Source organism: Lagopus leucura, unplaced genomic scaffold (genome assembly GCF_019238085.1).
Source record: "Lagopus leucura isolate 7727_CA_CO unplaced genomic scaffold, USGS_WTPT01 Super-Scaffold_100030, whole genome shotgun sequence".
Lineage (NCBI taxonomy): Eukaryota > Metazoa > Chordata > Aves > Galliformes > Phasianidae > Lagopus > Lagopus leucura.
Window position 1 is genome coordinate 951,421 of NW_024962281.1, and position 9,618 is coordinate 961,038.

Genomic DNA, 9,618 nt, shown 5'->3' on the forward strand with positions numbered 1-9,618 from the left:
TTGGCCCCGCCCCCGCCGCTCTCGCAGCCAATGAGCGACCCCGCAGCGCGGCGCCACGCCGCCCGCGTCTCGCCGCGCCCCTCGCGGCCGTGGCCCCGCCTCCTCCGCCCGCACAGCCAATGGGGGGCGGTGTGAGCGCGGTACGGGTGGTCTCGCGGGGCTGCGCGCGCCGCGCGGTCCACGTGTCTCGTTCCGTCTGCGCCCGCGGCCGTGCTGCTGCCCGCGTTAATTGCGCCCGTTAATGAGCCCGCGAGGCGGCACCTGAGGCGCGGCGCTGGTACTGCCTGGCGGGACGCGCCGCCAGGCCCCGCTACCCCGTCCTTACAGCGCGTCGTGCGACGGCCGCCCTGCTGGATGAACGCGGCGGGCGCGAGCTCCTGGGATGAACCTCGGGCACGGGGCGGCTCCCGCTGCTCTCAGGTTTTGCGTTGGCAGCCACGCGGTGCGGGCCCCGTGGGTGTGAGAACGCGCGTTCTGGTGGCAAACAGCCGAGCGAACGCCTGCAGCGCGTCCCCAGCAGCGCGCCCCCAGCCCCGCGGCAGGGTGGGCAGACGCGCTCCGGGACGGCTGGCCCAGCCCACCCGCGTGCAGCCGGCGGGAGCCGCTTTCAGGGTAGAGATCACTTGGTCGCCGCTCCCAGCGCTCAGCACAGCGGGCAGAACCCCGCTCTGCAGGCAGACCCAGCCCGGACGGAGCGCGGCGGCCGGGCGGCATTCCTGTCCAGTCAGCCGTGAAACGCACCGCCGAGCCGGAGCTTTTTGCAGACGGGAAAGCGGGCGCTTCTGCACAAAGCGGCGGGGTGGGCGGTGCTGGAAGTGAATCCAGCCGTGTTCGCTGGGCCGTGGCACAGCCGCCCACCTCAGCGCCCGCTCCGGCAGGTCGGATGCGCGACCTTCTCAGCCGTCGCAGCGCAGCCTGAGTGGGGCTGAGTCACCGCCTCCCAGCGCAGTTTGCAGGCGCAGCTTTTTGCATGCGGTCTCCTAATTACAGAAGGGATGTAATACTAATTAATGCTTATCTTGCAGGCAGGATATAAAGTTTAATTAGCTGTCATTTATGCCATATGCACGGAGCCCTGTAAAAGCACTCGATGTTGTTATTTGGATTATGCTCCTTTTTTTTCTACGCTGTACAAACCTCAGCAGCGCATATTTTGGTTTTATCCTTCCACATCCCTATCATTCCTATGAAGAAAGTGTTCCAGCACTTGCAGCTAATACAGAAGAGCCCGTACCTGGGTTTGTAGGACACCGCCTTAGAGGATCAGAATATCTGGGGCTGGAAGCTAAATTTCTTTTGCCACCATTCCAAATCTATAGAAAGCAATGATGCTCAGACTGTCATTTTGTGGACAGGACAGAGTTGAAGCGTTGCAAAGCTCTGTCACATGAAATATCACACACACCACAGGACTCAAACAAGGCCCCACGCGGGCAGCGATGAATGCATCCAGTCGTGCTGTGCTCCCCTTTTTCCTGCTTACGCTGCATTCATCAGTGTATTCGAGCTCTGCACGCAGGAGCAGAGCAGGGCAGCAGGCAGTGGGAAGCAGCCATGGATGTATCCCAGCCAAGTTTTGCTGGGATTGTGCATCCAAAGTGTAAAAGAACACCACCGAAGGAAAAACAATAAAACTTCCACATCCTCCTGCCTGCGGGTAAAGGCTCACGTCCCTCCTGATATTTGCTTGCTTCAACTTTTATTTCTTCTAAGCAGCTTGGCCATCTTCCATTGAAGCAGGTCAGTCGGTTGGGCACCAAATAGGACTGGCCATGCTGCCACTGAGACCCACAGACATCCCTGGCTGCTCCCGGCCATCCGTCACCTGCAGCACCTTCTTGCTGTTGGTGCACATCAGTCCCACAGTGCTGTGCTCTGCCACACGCTGCCACGTTCCCTGGCTCTCCAGTCCTGCAGCAAATTGGCCCAGGGAGCAACGTCAGCAGAAAGCTAATCCAGCATTAAAAATAATAAAAATGAATGTTTTCTACTGAGTTAGGCTTGCTCTGATATCAAATAACAAGCAGTGTGGATGCAAGGCTGCGGGCCACAGTCATTACCTCCACGTAGGCTGCAATATTGTCAGCCCCACTGCTGCACCCAGCCCTCCGCACACCAGCACCAGTTCTGGGGCCACAAACTCAGCCAGACTGGGTGGATGGGCTGGGCACACAGAGATGTTTCTGTAAAGCTGCGGTGGGTATTTGGAACATCAGAGCCCAGGTGCTGCAGGAGAGGATTCCCAGATTTGCCCTCAAGCAGCAATGCTCAAGGTCCATTTATTACTTGACTTGGTATCACAAGCCATTATTACATGACTACTTTATCTTTCTTGCTGCTATGGATTTGTTTATTGCACAAGGCACAGATGAAGCACTGTATATGGCACACACACACACAAAACATCCAGATAATATATTAACCATCACAAAGGATCTGTGTGAATTCCTTGTTGCGAACCAAAGGGCATGAATGGACCTTCTGTACTGGCAGCCTTGGAGGGAGCAAATCCTTGAGTCACACCTGCTGTGAGCACAACTCCAGAGCAGCACCAGGAGCTCCCCTTCCTCAGAGCACCCAGCAGATCTCTGTGTGGCTGACAACTCAGGCTCCCAGCTCAGCCCAGCTCACCTCCAATTGATTCAAAGAAAATACATCCTTTTAATTTTTGTTCATTGCTGCTTGTATTACCAAGTCTTCGTGGCTCCCACGGACATAGGTCTGGCCACTGGTTTATTCTGAGCAGCAGCACCAGCGGGAAGTGCTGTGAGTCAGCCTGAGCCCTGCTGGTGGCAGAGGGCCCCCCGCACCCACCTGCCCCAGCCCAGCTCCATGGCAGATGTCCCAGCACAGAGCAGAACCTGCTCCCGGCACTGCTGTCCCTGTGCCTGCAGCCATCCCACGTTGACTTGCCTTGGTTCCTTGATCGAGGCAGAAGAAAGCCCTCTGGGTAAGCACTGAGTGCCTTTTGCACCCCTGAGCCCATGGCTCTGCTAACCAGGACAGCCCCACACACAGCAGCAGTAACCTCATGCAGGGGGCACTTCCCATGGCAGAGAACTGGAGCAAACATCAGCACAGTGTCGATCACCTTCTACTTCCCTATTTTCAGGGCAAGTTCAGTCCCTTTATCAACCAGCCTTTAACAGAAGCATTTCTCTGAGGATCAGTGCTCAATCTGTGGCACTCAGAGGTCGCTACCCAACAGCAGAGCACTGTGACTGGGGCCGTGGTGACCCCTCTGCAGCCCCTCTGTGCAGCACCATTCACACTGCAGCATTAGTGGCGCTGTGCAGGCACGTAGGGACAAACAAAGCCATGCATTATTATCTGCTGTCTGCAGCACGATGGGGACTGCTCTACACGTCACGGGGACAGGGGCTGTGTGCTCGAGGCGCCTGGGGATGGCTTTGTTCCAAATCACAGAGATGAGGGTAAGGAGCTACAGGGTCAGGGAGCTGAGTGCCCAGAGGCGCTCAGTGGGAGCACTGCACAGAAAGAGACATCCCAGCTTACACACAGAGATCCGTGCATGCAGCAGCTCCCAGGCCAAGGCAGGGCTGTGCGCTCCCTCGCTGCTGCTCCAGGCTGCATCCCACCCAGAGCGGGTGAGGGGGCTTCATCCCCCTGAGAGCCTCCCGAGGAAAAGAAACGATGTGGGCCAAACATCTTCTCTGAGTTCTCCAGGGAGCTCTGGGAGCCGTCAGGTGCATTTGGGGCTGCAGAAAGGCACCAACCAGGCCACACAAGCTACAGCTACACACACAGAGGCCAAATCAGAAATAAGTTCTCAATTAAATGGAAAAGTGCAATTAGTCATGGCCCCGTAAATTACTGCAGCACAGGAAGCAGGAATGGCAAAGCAATGAGCAAACCAAGGGCGAGGAAATCTTCAAAGATGTTCACAGAAGAAGTATTTAAATAACAGAGTTAATTATAGATATGACAAAGTTCCATTGTCAGGAGAGGCCAAACAGCCTGCCTATTCTTACTCTCGTTTCTTCAGGAAAGAAGAAATCTTATCGAAGGACGGGCCAAGCGGCTGCCACTTGCTTCCTCTGCATCAGCTACAGCCCCGGTCTGCACAGCAAGCAGGAAGGCCCCAGCACACACAGGGTGCTCAGCACAGCCCCAGAGCAGAGCTGAGCTCAGCTGCGGTCCCAGAACTCCCTTCATGGGCCCCAGCTCTGCAGCTGCTCCCTGCTGCAGGGTGGGACCCTGATGGGCAGCACCTGGTGCCCACAGCCCCTCCAGCCCTTCCCACATCCCACACTCAGCTTTTTCCCCACTGCCCTGTGCTGGCTCTCATCTTCGCAGGGCTGCATGAAGCAGAGAATGGATCTGGCTGTAACAGAGCTGGGTGCAAACTGGGTTCAGAGGAGCAGGCTCAAGCCCCAATCCAGGAGGAGCTGCGGGCTCGCTTTCTCTGCACATGCAGTGGCAGTGCAGGCATCCAGTGAGCAACCAGCATGGGGGTCGGGGGGTCCTGCAGGTGCCTCCTGGGCTGCAGAACCCAACTGAACCCCAAATGCTGGAGCAGAGTTCTGTTACTGCGAGGCAGCTCCGAGGAGGGAAATTTCCCAAAATTTGTAGAACCATTGGAAAAAGAAGTCAAAAAGCACTGTGAAATTGATCTGCAGCCACGTTTCCAGGAATTAGAACCATCAGTTCCCGAACCAAAAGCTGGTTTCCTTTCTGCAGCATTGCCAGAGATGTGTGCTGCGCGGGCGCCCGCTGTGACCTGCAGGGTGGATGGGAGCACTGCTCTCCTTGTAAATAGGAATTTCCTCCCAGCTCTGCTCAGCCCTGAGCTCAGTGCCGCCTGTTCTGCCTCTGCTCCTGACAGCAGGACCGAGGCTTTCCTTTCCCTTGGAACTTAGGGACCTCACACCCTGTTCTGCTGCCCCGGTGCCAGTTCTCCATCTTTCTCTGTATCCATCATCTCCATCTCTACCACTGCTGGCCCGAGTGGAAATCATTTCAATTTTCACAACAGCGAGGCTATATCTCCTTTCCTGGATAAAAATATCTTCAGAAGCAATGAACGAATCTCCAAAGTGCAGTGGAAATCCCCACTGAACACAAAGGCTGTGCCCAGAAGCCCAGACAAAGCCATTCACTCCATGGGCTGCTGGGCAATGGGGGCAGTTCCTGGTTCAGACCCCTCCCTGCACAGCCCTCTGTGGGGCCTGAGGTGGTGGGAAAGGTTGAGAGGAGTCCAAACTGAGAGGAAAAGAGAAGCTACAGCGGGGGCAGGTTACCAAAAAACAGAAGGAGAGCCAGGAAATGGGTTTGCATTTTGTTTTCTGAAGCTAATGAGCTGACGAAGGAGCTGCTCTGCAGGGCAGCATGCCAGCCCTGTGTTCCTCCAGAAGGCAGCAAAGCTTCAGCATAAGGGATGTCATGTCCTGATGGAGGGGGGACTGCATCTGGGCCTTGTGAGAGCACTTTGCTGGCAGCCCAGGACAGCTCCTCATGCACCTGGTGAGTGGTGTGGGTTGGGGTGACTGCAGTGAGCACCAAATTGCATCAAATTGATCACGAGAAAGGGGAAAAACAACAAAACCCCCACATCTCCCTGTGTGCTTCTGTGTGCTATGGAGCTCTGCGTGGAGACATCGGAGCCAATGGTGCCATTGTCCAGATGTGCAGGTGTCCAGATGTGGGTGTAAAGGGATGCAGGGGCAGCGGTGCAGATGTGTGGGTGCCCAGATGTGCGCTTCTCGGGGACAAGCAGCTGCCTGCAACTTGGGAGCAGGAGGACCAACCTCTCCTCACCACTTCCGTTGTTTTTAGAGGTGCGTTTTGCCCATTCAAGGTCACTACGCAGAGGTGCCCTCCCACCGCACAGCGCATCTCAGCACATCCAGCCTCCGGGGAACGGGAGCGGTAAGCAGATCTGCCTCCTTGCGCCGGCCCTGCCGCAGGACAGCCGCCGAGCGGGGCGTGTTTCCAGGCAGCGTGCAGAGGACGCGCCCTTGGAACCCGCAGATAAGATAAGGAGATCGGGTACAATTTGGTTTACTACCGAAACCACGCCGTGAGCGCAGAGCCCCGCAGCCGCCGCTGGAGATGGGCACGGCGCCGGGGCAGCGGCAGCTCCAACCCACGGTGCTGCTCCCAACCTGCTGGACGCTCTGCTCCGTCCCACAGCAGCAGAAGGGCGCACCGAGCAAAGGGCTGCGGCCGGGAGGGAGGGAGAGCATCGCGTGCAGCTCCTGAAATGGTGCTACTCGTGAGGCAGCTGATAGCTGTGTCCTGGCAGGTCAGCCTGGGGGGCTGTGTTTTCCGCAGCACTGGCCCAGCATCACTTCTTTCTCATCACCTTCATTTTTCGATCATTACTTTTTGTGCTCATTAGGGTTTATTAGCTGCAATGTGGTTTTCCTGTGACTTTACGTAAGAAAAACTGGAGGGGAAAAAAAATCATCAAAAAGAACAAACCCGAAGATTTTTAAAACGATTTTGAAATTGAATTCATCTTTCAATAATGTGTCCTGCAGGAAGGCCAGCGGCAAATTGAATAAAGAATATTTCTTAATTGCACTTCCCCATGGGGGTGGATGGGCCTGGTACATGGGCACACAGCCATCCCACTCTGCAGAGCAGTGCAGGACATGGAGCCCGGGCTGCTGCAGCTCTCTCTGCAAATACCTGCAGCACCAACACGTCCCCTTCTGGCACTAAATGTTGCTGTTCTCTGGACATGCATTGCTTAAAAAATAATTTGATGCGATCAAATCCAGTGTGGGGGTCTTTTTTGTTTTTTTTTTTACCACTTCTTCTGGAAGCGAGTTCCTCATCCATCTTGTATTTCCTGGTGTGACGCTGCACTGCAGCTTCCCTGTGCCACAGGGACCCCCGCACCCAGCGGGACCCCACTCCCAAATGGGGCAGGGATGGGGCAGGGCTGCAGGAGGCGCTGAGTGCAGGGCAGGGGCACGCTGCAGTGCTCGGGTTTAACTGCGGGGCGCCACCACAGGGAGAGACAGAGATTTCTTTGTGCTGCCCGGGGTGCTCCAGGAGAACGGCCCATAGCCAGCACTGCTTTGTGCCGCAGCCCAGGCTGATGCTGTGCGCCAACAGCTGAGCTGACAAGGACAAAATATGGGATTCCTGGCGACGTGGGGCAGTGAGGTGTCTCTGGGGCATGCACTGAGCCCCACATTTTTCTCTCCCGAGGTTCAGATCAGAAAATCCCGCACTGCAATGAGTTAGGCCATCTCCTGGACTCTCCCCAGCCCCTGCACCTGTGGGACCACCAGCACAGCCCCACTGATGCTGCTGCCTGAGGCCCAAGAGGAAGGAGAAGTGTTTCTGTGCGTAACTGGGACTTTTCCCTGTCCCTTCAGCCTCCATTGCCATGACCGACACCTTTCAGGAGAACAAAAAGTGCTTTCCCAAAAGGGAAAAAGTCGCGTTGTCTTCGCTTCCAGCTATAAAAACCATGGAAACCACATAACAATCAGAGGAAAGAGGAAAGTGATGATAATGAGCAGATACCAGCTACAGCCTTACCTTCGGTGCTTTGTGTAAACAATGGCAGCCGTGGAAAACTACAGGAGCAGGAACCACACACTGCACCACATCCCTGCCCATGGGAGCTCAGCTGGGTGAGTGAGCTGGGCCGGGGGTGGGCTGAGCTCCCAGCACCAACCAGCAGTAAGACAGGGGGACTGGGGACACTGTGGGGTGTGGGGGAAAGCAAATGGGTCGGGGGGTTCTCAGCAATGATGTCCCCTCTGCCTGCTGCTGGGCCGTGAACTGGGACTGGAAGGAGGACACAACACCCAGCGGTGGGGGACTGGGCAGAATGGGTTCTGTCAAACTGATCTGATCCGTAATTAAGTCAGTACTTGATAATAGCTGTACTTCTAAGGTAATAGGGCTTCTGTTGTGTATCTGACTTGTAACAAATGCAACATGGCACAGATTAAATGAATCAGAAAATGCCTAATGCCCCAGAAATGCAATTACAGCAGCAGATTCCTCCTACGGTTGCTGTATCTAGGAGAGTCCTCTGGGATTCAGCTCTTGACTCTGTCCTAGTACTGAGAGCAAGGAAACAGCATTCATTTTAACATATCAGGTCATCCCTTAGGAAACAAAAGCCGGAGTCATTCTTCAGGAGAGAGCGCTCCGTCCTGGGAAACGGCGGCCACAAAGGGTTGCAGTGATCCAGGAAATAAGTCAGCACCAAAAGCTGCGTGCAGGAGCACAGAGGAGTCAAACGAAACTGCTCTGCTGCCTGTCTGCTCCGGAGAACGGCTGGGTTTGACAGAAATCAGGGAGAATGAGAGTCTTAATGAGAAACAGTCTTCCTGTTTGTCTTCAATGCCTTCCTAATTATCTCAGCTGCAACCCGAAGGCGAAAAGGCCCGACTGCAGCTGCAGGTCGGAGCGAGGGTGTGCGGGGAAGGGGATGCGCCCAGCGCCAGCCGCGGTGCCGGCCCGCAGAGCCAGCCGTATGCCAGCTGTAGGACCAGCCGTGGTGCCGGCGCTCCCCAGGCGGTCCAGCAGAGGCTGCCGCCGGATCCCTCACCTGCAGCCCCGCTCGCAGCCCCCAGCCGCTCTCCCCCTCCTCGCTGCGTGCCGCTGCAGCCCCGCGCCGCCCGCGGCCCTCGGCGCCCTCTGGCGGCTCCGCTGCTCCCAATTCACCCCCTCGGCTCCGCGGCGGCCCAGGGCTGCGCTCCGAGCTCTGAAATGGGATCCCCAAGCTTCGGGGAGGACAGACTGCAGGACAGCCAGGAGGACAGGGGGGTGGATAGACAGAAAGACGGGCGGGTGGGTAGATGAACGGGTGGATGGACAGACAGATGGACAGACGGGTGGGTAGACAGGCAGACAGGTGGATGGACAGACAGACAGACGGACAGGTATAGATGGTGGAGAGACAGACAGATGGACACGGTCCCAGCTGTATCCCAAAGGATCCCATGGCCGTGGGCTTGGTGCTCTCCTGCCAGCAGCAGCAGCACAAGGCCACTCCACCAGGACAGGTGCTCTCAGGGTGTCTTCCTGCACAGCTCATCCTGCAACACGGCGAACAGCTCTGTCTGCACCCCTCTGCCCCTTATTTCTTGCCTCCAGCAGTTCCCTCCTTAGCCGACTTATCCATCTTTCCCTTTCCTAAGACCCCTATTACCTTTATGAAGCGATTGTTATGCTCTCAAGCCCACATCTTGCAATGGTTCCAAAGAAGACAGTTGCATTTATAGCAGCTTTGAGTTATACAATGTGATTACCAACAGCCTAATTTTCAGGCAGCACAAAAGAGAAGCTCTTACTCTGGTGCTGTTCATGCAGTACGATTTCGTGGCTCCCCCAAAAGAGCATAGCACAGTGCCAGAGAGGAATTCCTTACTTTGTACCAAAATGATAAATGGGAAACAGGAAAAAAAAAAAAAGAAAAGAAAAGAAAAGAATTTCATGTGCTGGCTAAAGATTGCAAAACAGCCTGAAAAAAAAAGAAAAAAAAAAAAAAGTTTTTCAGATCTCAATTCTTCACTTATCTCACATGCACCTGAGATGACCCCTTCCACTGCAAACCGAGGCACAGCTCCAGCTGAAGCTTCCCACCATTGGTCCCATCCTCCCCCCACCCCTGCTGTCATGCAC